Source organism: Phasianus colchicus, chromosome 8 (assembly GCF_987193195.1).
Source record: "Phasianus colchicus chromosome 8, bPhaCol1.hap1.1, whole genome shotgun sequence".
Taxonomy (NCBI): Eukaryota; Metazoa; Chordata; class Aves; order Galliformes; family Phasianidae; genus Phasianus; species Phasianus colchicus.
In genome coordinates, this window is record NC_143443.1 from 30,244,272 (window position 1) to 30,256,244 (window position 11,973).

An 11,973-nucleotide genomic window follows, 5' to 3' on the forward strand; every position below is an offset into this window, starting at 1 on the left:
AAAGCACAATTAAATGCTAGAAAAATTAGAGCAGTAGATCACTTTACGATGTGACATTCATAACCCAGATTGGTACAACTTCATAATAAAATGCTGCCAGTAGCTAGAATTTTTTTCTGTGCCTATTTTCTCTCTTTACTGCTGGGATGTCACCCTGTGCTCTTTGATCATGAGCAGTTCTGGTGTAGGTCCTGGGCTACATCACCTGGCCAACAGAATGGTCATAAGCTAATCCCAATGCCTGACTGGGGCTGTTCCCACCACACAGCTCAGATTCAGTTCCTCATTAACCCAACCCCATCCCACCCCACAAAATGGGGATCTGGGGGCATGAATCCCCCCCACACACATCCAACATGTCCTTCAGTTTCCCATTGTTCTCTCCCTGCAGCATTTGTGGTGGCTCCTGGCCACGTGCAGATTTCTGTGAGCAGCTCCAGGCAGGTGACTACCTCTGGTATCTTGTATAACATAATTGCTTGGTGTTGGCAGCTGTGGTATCGTTGTTCGCCGAGTACAAAACACAACTTAAAAGTTCCTCCCTGGGTGAGTCACGTTCCTCCCCATCCCACAGACACTAAGAGACCTTTGTAAGCGCTGGGAAAATACATTCTCAAATATGCTATTGCCTTTAATCAGTGTTTCATGCAACCACTGTTACAGAACTGCCATCCCATCCACAAAGCTCCACTGTATGAAATGCTGATGAGCATTGCAGTTTCTAAGTTCCCCCAGCACCGCAGAAGCATCCCAGGGTCTAATCTCAAGCCCAGCCACCCTGGCAATGCAAGCCTCTGTATTCAGGTGCAAGTCCTTCATGGAAAGCCCTCCTTGAGGAAGGAATTGCTCTTTGTCAACCAGAGGCTGGCCACCAAGTCACAGCATATCAGTCCTACATTTGTCACTTCACAAAGAAGCTCTCTAACTGATAGAATCACATCTGTCACCTATCAGCCTTTGGCTAAGTGCTGTTTCCCAGGGCCCAAAGTAATTGTCGTGGGGCTCTACAGCACTTCACTGCTCACCCAGGTAGCAAGTCCTAGCCCTCTCATTGCTGGAAGGGAGCAAATAAGGAATCCCTAGTATGTTGGAAGAGCCACACCTGTATTTTTTTTAACAAAACTTGAAGTCTTCTTCATGTAAAGGCTGGCACTGGAAGTACAGAGACAGTGCTAAATGCAAAACACCAACATATGATCTCTTCCATTTGATGCAAACTGGTGATGCCAACAGATTTCAGTAACTTCCTCTGTGAAAGTAAGAATGATTCTTATTTATTGTCAGCTCCAAATCATTTCCTCATATAATTTTTGAGTCTTCCACGGACAGATTTTGTTACTCATTGAATCCATTTCAAGAGAGAAGCTTGTGTAATGCATCAAGAATCTTTTATAACTTCTTACTGTGAATCTCAATGCAATATAATGTAGCACAACAGAAAAGAAGATGCTGGGAATTTACAACAGAACTTTTAATTATAGATCTAGGAATAAATGAAGATAGAATTTTCTTCCTAGGCAATTGTACATTCAGGTAATGAATATTAATATTGCCTTTTTTCAATACTTAATGTTAATAGAAACTGATTTTCTGTATCAGCTGAGGTATTTTTAAGGATCTACAGAGACAGTATTCAACAATGGATCCCTGTTTTAATAAATTTGCTTTTCTGAATAGGTAAATGGATTATCTGGTAAAGAATCATGAAAACCTTTGCAAATGTCTGCTGATGAACCCATTAATAAAGTGTCACACAATGTTCTATTTGCACAAGAACCAGAACTGCAGCAGTAAGTGCATCCAGCCGTGTTATGGGATTTAGGCACCAATCTTCAGGGAGTATTGAGAAGCCTAAAGACTGCTGGAACCCAGTACAGTTTTCACCTGGTGCTTAAGAACTGAGTATTCAGCAACTCAGAGTTACACCACAGAGTTTTAGAAATTTTGCCTCCAGCTACACCAAGGCTCAGGAAGCTCCAGCTCCAACCTCTGTGGCAGGATGTTAAAGGTCTGCTCAGCCCTTGTTCATCACCATTGATTGCAGCCACTGGAGGCTCTGATTCCTTTAAACTGACTGGGATATCAATTGAAAATTTCATAGTAGGTGCTTATATTTTGTATGCACGGGCACACTCAGCAGAAGTCCAAGAAAACATCACAGACAGCAGGACAGCACAGGTTATTCATTACCATGTTAGTACTCAGAAGATTAGACTATCCATCTGTTACATGCTGGAAAACAGAAAAACTGACCTTAACTTAGAAAGAATCTTGTAGAATTTCTCCTACTCACCATTCACCACAAACATCCCATAGTGTCAAATACCTGTCACTGGCAAATTGGCTCAAATGTCTATTGCTGAGAGCTTGGGGACAGCATTCCACCTAAATCTAATCTTTGAGCTCTACTTCAAGCAAGGAAAAAAGAAAACTAACGAAGTAATCTGGCTTGAAATACCATTTATTTGTAGAACACTCATTCTCTCCCTGAGCAAAAAAAGTAAAGCAAGGGGTGAGTAACACCTGGCTTTGGTGCATTCCTCCTTTCTGAAGCTTCTACTGACATCTGCTGGAGACAGAATTTAAATGCCGTACATTTCTTGGATGCTCATTTTAAATTCAGTGTCAGAAAAAGAGCAGGAGGGATTTAGGCACTATATACATCACTCCTCCATTTAACCAATGACACAGATTCTATGCCTATAACAGTAAAAAGCAGTCGTTATCTACAAAGCTTATCTGCATTCATTCAGAATCCATCTGAATTCACAGAATAAACCAGGCTTTGTCTGAAAAACAGACCCAAATTACAGCTATGTATACACCATGTATCCACAGCCCAAGAAAAACTAGATTTGTAAAACAGAGAGGTGGAATTCAGAGCTCAGTTCTGTTCCAAATGGAGAAGCGCAGGAAGGAAGGAGTGCCCTGCTGCCCCCAGCAAGACAGTGGTGGGCAGAATTCCTTTCTTGTACAATAGTCCCACACAGAAGCACAGGTGGCAGTCAGCAGGCTCAACTCTGAGTGCCCTTGCATCCTGGCTGGCAGAAAATGCTGGACAACACTGCACACATCTGTTGTCATTGCTGAGGTCACTCAGTGCAGCACTGCTAGAGTCAGCATTACAGACAGACAAATAGCTCAGACTGGTTTCCAACAGCTGCATGCACAGAACTCTGAGAAAGGACAATTAAACCCACACAAATGAAGATGGTTCCAATGAGAACAGCACAGAGATGCATAGATGTGCTCTGCTCTAACTAATAAAGAGCAAAACAGGTAGCTCATGGGGGAAACTGCTTGACCTGCAGGTCATAAAGCAGCCAAATGCTCTCTGCAAAGTTTTGGTACAGCCCATGGCACAGTGCACCACAGAGCATAGGATTGTATGACCCTAGAATTACAGGCATGACCCTAAAGAAGTGCAAACTAGAGAAAGCATCACAATTGAAGTTGATGATTAAAGTAGGTGGATGATTTGTTGTTGTAACACTTTCATTTTCTGACTGGGCACGATACAAAGCAAGCCACTGGTAGACTCAAACCTTCAGTTTCACATTAATAATGTTAATACATTTGTAACAACTCAGAAGTGAGACATGTCCAACCACAAACACCCTCCCTGTGATTAACTCATGTTGTAAAGTCTTAACACTGGGTTTTTAGCTAAAGCCTCAGACTGCAAGGTACTGTTAGAAGTCTACACACTTTTTCCTCCACACATCAGGATTTTCTGAAATGAACATAAGTAAATATTCAGTAGTAAAGTCTTTGTTTTGTATATACAAAATTGACTCCTACATTCTGAGTTCTGGCCAACTGGGGACAGGTATGGCATGCGTGGGTTTTTTTTGCTGCTTGCTTGGGGTTGGTTTTTTTTGTTGTTGTTGTGTTATTATTTTTTGGTGTTTTTACTTTTTCTTCTGTCAGAAGGAAAAATAGAATCCCTTATTAGCTTTTCAGATTCATCCATCCTTTCATTACCATCCATCTCATGTCTGGTTTAACCCTCTTAGTCACATAGCCGATGTCCCACTGTCCGCAACCAGAAGGTGGCAGTGGAAGAGCACCGTTAAATGGTCCCCGTGCATTGAACACATGGCGCAGGGGAAAAAAAAAAAAAGATTACTTGAGATGACACAGCCGCATTTTGGATAATTTTAAGAGGTATTTTTTTTGCCACGGAGTGACAAGATGCTGTGATGAGTAAGAAAATTCATTTGTTTCCTGTAAAAGCGAGAGAGAAAAAGCCCTTCAGCTTTGCATTGTCACAAAAAAAAAACGTGTCTTGAGACAGCTGTAATCGCTTCAGTTACTCAAATAGGTAATCAAGTTTGAACACCTGAATTTCAGACCCATTTTAACGGCCTGAAACATAAAGGACTGCACTATAAGCAAACATATTGGGTTTTTCCTAGCACTGATTTTCAGGTCTGTATTTGTTAACATAGACCTTACTGTTAGGAAAGCCTGGAAAAACCTTCCATAGGAAAAGTCACAAGCCATGTCTGTACTGCTCCTGCAGTCAAGCTGCAAGAAAAGCCAGCATTAGAGAGGAATGCAACAGCTGCTCTGCCCCTTAATGAATGTTTGTCTTCTTCTCTACAAAAGAGGGCAGCATCTGACTGTAAAGAAACAATCAAATTTCAAGTTTTGGAAGGATAGCTGACTTTGCTTTCCTCCTCTGTGCAATATTGTTCCAAAAAAAAAAAATTAAATCCCTTTAACAGAGAGCAGTTACTGGGAAAATAGAAGAACTATTTGGCAAGCCAACCACAGATGCCAGTAGGTTCAGAAAAGTGGGAAGAAGCCAGAAATTCTTCATTCAGTTTAAAAATATAGAAAAGCTGCCTCCAAGAAAGATCAAACTGCTCGGGCATGTAAGAAAACAGCATAAACATGCAGAGAGAAAACTTGAAAACAGCAAGGGATGGGATTAAACAACTAATATCAGGACTAGCGAGAACCAATTATAAAGATACACAGAAAGAAAAGAATCAAGCAAAGCATCGATTTAAAGGCAAATGAAAAGAGGAAAGTCATCAGCACAAAAATATGAAACAAAAAAAGGAACACAAAACACTCATTGTCTTTGTATTTCCAAGCAAAAAGCTGAAGGGTGGACAATGGCTGATGTAAGCAGTGGTGACAGAGTATTGGGATATCTCTCTGCAGAAGCACAAAAGGAAACGTCAGCACACTGAAGGAATTCCAAAGTTTTCACACTGCCTGAGCCTGATGGATTTATCCCAAGAACCTAAACAAGGAGGTGGCAGAAGTTACGTCAGAAACTCTCACCATAATTTAAGGAAAGTCAGGGAGCGTCATTAAGCATCAGAAGGCTGGAAAAGGGCAAGTGTAATCTGTTTTTAAGAAAGGAAGGAAAAGAAGGAAAAGACTAATCAGGGATTTGTATATCAGTCAGCTTACCTTCAAATGCCAGAAAAACCTTAGAATGAATAAAGTTTATGTGAGCACATGAAAGAAAACAAGGAAGTGATTAAGAGTCAGAATGGATTTGTCAACTGTAAGTCCCCTCAGAGCAAACTTCTTTCTTTTTGTGAATAAGTTGAAGGCCTAGATAGATAGAAAACAATAGACATCATCTGATGCCATGAAATTGCTATTGATACAGTTGCTTTTCATTCAGAAGGTAGAAACATAAGTTTTAATTGAATTGCTGACATGGCACAAGTCAAACAAACTGAACAAACCCAGAGCACTAAGCAAAACGTAGTTGTTACCAGAAGCTCACAATCAAAATCATGTAATTACCTGTCGTAACACAATGAAAAGCACAGCAACAACAGTAGAGCAACCAAATCTAAGGCAACAACCATAGACACAGAAACAAAGAAATGAAGCTACTTACCTCCAGAAAGTCTCAAGTACACAGGAATCTACAGTGAGAACTCCTCACCTCCACTGCCAACCCTTAAATGAGGGCTGGGAAGGGGTGGATCTTGGCTCCAGCCCTTGTGGTCACTCAACTGCATTACATGCACCTGAGCTCCCCTGAGTTGGCCCTGCCTTCCCACCAGGTGCTCAATCACTGCTTCAAGCTGTGACTTCGCATTTCCACTACACCTGTTATGGATTTGGCTATGTTCAAAATGTTTTGAGAACAACCTGCTCGATGCAACTGGAATCTGTTCTGGTAAACCTCTACAAAACACTAAGATGGGAAGAGATGCAAATATATTAATAATAGGAGTAGCAAATCAAACAAGCTGGACAAATGGGAGAAATGGTATGAAAGCACTGATTGAGCCCTTACAGTTCCAAGCGGATATATGTACAGTAAGTGAGAGTGATAAAATGGAAAAAATATGAGATGGAAAAAAATAATAGAAAGTCCAGAAATTCAAGTTTATGGAAAATCATGAGCCAAACATGAGCCAGTGTTTCCCTGTGGTGTGACCAAATGTAAGTAATCCTCACCACACGTTGCTGTTTTCTGAACAAAACTCATGTTGTTTGCTTACAATGAAGTGATATTCACGCAGCACAACATTCAAAAGCATTTGAGCCAGTGTACAATGATCCGTTTCCTAACATCATGCACTTTCACAGGGCAATTAAGCAAAATCACTTATGTGCTGTGAGAACAAATCTTGCTGGAAGGGACTGCTATAAAGGAAGAACCCACCCCTAATGGCTCTAACTCATTTCCCAAAACCTGAAATTGCTAAGTGGCCATCTGCAATCAAAAGATTTGACACATTTTAAAGAACCTTTTCCTGCAATTGGCCACTCCTGAGCTTTCTCTTGGAGCTGCAGGTGAAGCGAATGCAATATCCATTGATTTGGCACTTTTTAAAACCCCTTAGCACAAGCAAGCATAAACTTATGCTTTAGCTTTTGAGAGACAACCTTTGCTAACCAAAGTTTTTAGGTTTTAACATTGTTTTCTCTTATTCTAGATCTGTCTGCTAGGCAGGGAGGCCAAATGCCAGAACAGTATCCATTCTGCAGGAAATGGGATGTTGATCTACAAAGATAAACACTTAAGCCCTTCAATATTTCCCTGAAGGTTCCCTTTGGAACAGTCCTTAGGAGATGCTGTGAATTAGCAAGCAGACAACTTGCACTGATTACTGTTAACTACTGCATTCACAGATGTAAAATCCCCAGTTCCTCTCCCTGGCTCCTTTCATCTCAATAGAAACTGTGACTTTTACAAGGAAAGGATTCTAGGTTCCAAACTACTTGTATAAACCTTTGTTTGTATGGTGTAATAAATCAAAGGCAGAAATAGCCTACAGGGTTCCTTGCTACACTGCACACCGTGAGCAAATCATTTACTTTCCAGGGGACCATTAATTAGTATTGATTTGTCTTCTTGCTCAGACAGTTCACAGGCATATGGACAGAAGGCTGCTTGCCAGCTCATACAGCATTCAGAGCCTGTTGTTTTCACCCCACAGCTTTTCACACAGGTTGAAAAGATTTGCAGACTGAAGAAACTGAAACAGGTGATCTTCATGTCACCTATTCTAAGCATCTAGTGAAAGGAAATAGATGAGAAGTGAGGGGCAAATCACTGGCACTTGTTGCTTAGAGAGGTGGTCAGTGTGATGCCCCTAGAGACACCCAGTGTCAGGCTCTGAGCACTTGGTTGAGCTGTTCCCTGCTCATTTCAGAGGAGCTGTGATGACCACAGCTTGCCGTTCTTACTTTCACCTCACTGCCTGAAAAGGAAGCATGAGAAACAGTCCTAGGGATGTACTGAGCTTCTACTGATCGTTAGCACAAACTCTACAGCAAAAGCCAGTTAGGTAGGAGCAAGTCTGGCACTGATCCATCATCTTCCATCCTCTAGGCAGCCCCAGCATCAGCAGGCATCTAAAAATTGGCTGTCAATACCTTCTGCACAAAGACAGCAATTATAATTAGGAGATCAAGTTTCTTAGAAAGAACATGACAGCTTAGGAACAGCACTTTGCTACTCAAGCAGAAGCAGGTCTACAGTTAAGAGGAAACTTGATTCCTCCATTGCTGCCTCCTCCCCCATTCCAGTTTTGTTTTGTTTTGTTTTTTGCAAGTTTTCAATATTATTTTCTTAACAAATCAGGAGAGTTCCTTCTATTTCAATGTTTCTTTCTTAGTATCAGCTATTTCAAAGATCCTTTTGCATACATGCATTTTATCTGTCTTCATATACCCGCTAAGAATGAAATCCTCTAAAACATATTATGAAGCTGGAACTCCCTACAAAGCATTCCCACACCACCCAGCCTTCAGCAGCACTGCTGGCATTTTCCATGGGATCACTATTAAAGCACCCTATTAAAGGCTGCTGCGTGGGGCAGGGGATGAAGGGCTTGTTGGAGTGTGGATGCTCATCAGAGGGTGTAAAGCTGCTGGCTTTTCTGTTTTTCTTATTTGGAAAGAATTAGAGAGAAAACAACTGATTAGCAGGTTCCAGGGAGGCAAACTTCATGTGAGACTCCAGAGGGCATCCAGTCATCTTCTTAAATGCTGAATACTGAAATGAAGGGAATTTGGTATTAGTTCCCGTGGAGCTCGATCCACTGGCTAGTTCTGTTTTAGAGCACTTGCTTCAGCTCTGGGTTAGGATGATGATTATCTCTGCTTATGCTCTGCTTTGTTGCATGTGACGCATGGATTACAGTCCTATGCTGGCTGTGGCTTTCAGGAGGAGCTGTCTCCAGTCTTGCACATTGGGAAATCCCCTTGTAAAGTGCCTGTTTGCTTAAATCTGACATGAAGGTTCCTAACCTCAGTGGGGCTGGTTCCCAGTTTCTTGGGTACCTGGGAGCAGCCCACAGTGTGACTCCATGCAATCACTGAGGCATAACAAGTGTTTTCTTCCCTTTTGTTCGGGTAGTTCTAACCAAATATTCTTCAAAAGGAGACATTGGAAGCTTGCCACATCACAGTGCTTAAGTGCTGCGAATCACAGGGGTTAGTCTTCCCATCAGGCTGCTCTTTGCAGCTGATGTGATACAGCCCACACTGAATGCTTATCTCACCCTGCTGCTTATTCTGAACTAAGTGAAACTGTTTCTCTGCAGTGGATTCTCGTAAGGCTAATTAGCACTTAGTGGTAAATATACATGTGGGGTTGAGATTCATTGGATAATAAGTATCTGTTGGATGCTCCTCCATTAGTGGAAGAAATTAGCATGCACCTGCATAGCTAGGCTCTGCTGTATTTAGTTGTGAGCAATGTCTTGGTTCTGGTTAGGGTGATTAAAAGCAGCAGTATCAAGCTCAGGAGGAAAGTATATTTTTTGAAAGAATATTGCTCTCCCTAGAAACATCTGTGCTCTGGGGCTGCCAAGACCAAACGCAGAAGGCAGAAATTTCAGGTCATAAGAGCTGTAGTTTCACAGAAAACACCTCTAGCAATCCAGAGATGAAACAGACTACTTCAAAGCTTCCAGCGCTCCTCTGTCATCTTTTCTGGTTTTAAAAATGTTTAGTTGCTGTAAATGGGTCAATAGCAAGAGTTTCTATTTACATTGCTTGTTGCTTTCTATCCTCTGGTGATGCTGTGAATGTTAAATTAAAATCTTGTGGATAGGCACCTCAAAGCTCAGTCTGATGCTATTATCTACAGCAGAAAATCAGAGAGGCTTAGTTTAGTCTTTGGACTACAACAAATAGAAGGCAGTACGAACACAGTTCCTGCTCAAAGCTTACTTGCACAAAGAGCTTAGGCTTTATGTAAAGCAATTAATCAAATTAATTAATCAAACTGAACATTTTTTTTATCAAATATCTAATATTCAGTGTAATCTGTAAGGCCTGCTAGGATTTTAAATAGGTGAATTGCCAGGTTTGATGTAGCTCTAAATGACATCAAGCTTTCTCTGGTCTCAATATTTGAATGTGAATAGCCTTCTAAATCTGCACTCTCCCTTCAGCCTCTATTCACTGTTGTCATAAGATCATTCTTGTAGCAGTTTGGCCTTCCTCCAACCCACCTTCTACCTGTGGTTTCGAACACCTCACATTATGACTGGAAGCAAAAATGTTTGCTGAACTGTCTCTATTTCTACCATAGCTAGTGCTGCAAGTTGGGCTGTGTTTGTTGAACACGAGGTTGCTGGTAAAACTGGTCAAGCTAATTTTTTTTTATTTTTTTTTTTTTTGCCATTGAAAATCTCATGCTTTTTCTTTTTGCCTTTGGCAAACATGTGATGATCGAGAAAGCTATCAAATGTTTTAATGTTTGTCCCATGGAAGTGAAATATCTTCTACCCCTTTTACAGGTGACCTAATCCCCAGGAATTGTGGCATTTTAAGAACTGTTCATTCTTTAATGTTGATTGATTCCTTTAATGTATATTGTTCTGCTTTGTTTCACTTGATAATACATTTCACACGACTAGAAAAGCTATTTAACCCAGGGCCAATAGTTGATGTGTTATTTCTGTTCAAATTCTTACAAAGCAGACCTGAGTTAAACCCACAAATTAGATTTAAACTATTTAAGACCATTTGGCTCAATGCATAGGAGCACAAACAGCATAACAGAAAGGCAGTTTGTACAGTGCACTGGGAGAAGATTTCACCCAAGATGTTGAATGCTAATGTGCAGAATAACAGTGAACAACTGAGCCAACTGACAGCTATCACTGAGGATGAAAGCGAAGATGTGGTTTTAAAGTTGATCTCTGAGTCTGGGTGCAGGGTGATGTCTCTGTATGAGAATTAATAGCCTGGAATTCAAGCAGAATATGGGGGAAAAAGGGTAAGTCATCTCAGTAACAACTACAAGATGCATTTTGAATTCATAACCACAGTCCTCCAACAATTTAGTGACTTCAGGATGTGGGCGGTCTGGCTTTTAATTCCTCTTCTGAAGTCTGAGCTGTCTTTTCTGCGCTCGTCTTACCCTCATCAACAGCACAAACCAGGTAGTGCCATTTGAAACTGCTCCATGGGAAAACTTATTTCTTGATTTTGCAATAAAGGAACAATTTTATGAACTGTGAGAACATGAAGACACTAGGTTTTGTTTTGTTTTGTTTTGTTTTATGAAAAGGATTTGAACAGCACTTTCCACAATGTCTCAGAAACAAAGAAAACCATTTTCAGAATCATAGAATCATAAAGGTTGGAAAAGGCCACTAAGATCATCTAGTCCAACCACCAACCCATCTCTACCATGTCCCTCCATGACACATCTATGTGTTTCCTGAACACCTTTAGGAACTCAGTAGGTACAGCAAAACTGGGCTCTCCGAGAGTCTCCCTGCATGTTGTTGGTGATGTTGCTAGAACTTGGTTTGGCCGTTGATGGTTTGCATTTCATCTGTCCTCAGTTTGTAGCAATCTTCCAAGAAAAAGCACTATCAAACCAATTTGCCATCGATTCTGACTGACAACAATTGCAAGGGTTGTACTACAGGTTTTAACAAATAAACATTATTTTATACAACAGATGTGAATACATGTTTTAATGAAGAAGTGATTCATAATGAAAACATTATTGACTTTGTTAAGATTAAGCAGGTCTGCCATATGCTGTGTCTAGTCCTAATTTTTCTAAGTTCTGCATATTAACAACAGATGCTGAATTTTAAAAGGATCTAATAATTGAGAGGAAATCGTTCCAAAGCTGAATGTTGAGGGTTTTTCTTCTTAATGATTCAAAATAAGTTGTATAAATAGTTACTCAGAAAGTAATTTTTAATTAGCAGTATAGCTTATAAATAACTCTTTCACATGGCATTTGGATGGCTTTCATCTCAATGCTGCCAAATCTGTATGCAATTTCCACAGGCGCCGTTGCTGAGGAGTGGGTTGGTTGAACACTCAGAACTTCAACCCAACCTTTCAGCCATTTTTACAAAAGATTCTTTCCCAAATGCATTCCCCCCACAACTCACCCATCTCTGGACCAAATGCAAGCAGTTCTGGGGCTGTGCATGTGTACCTGACTTACCTTTATTGAGACTTGTCATATTGCTGAGGGATGTAAGGAGCAATGCAGTAAGG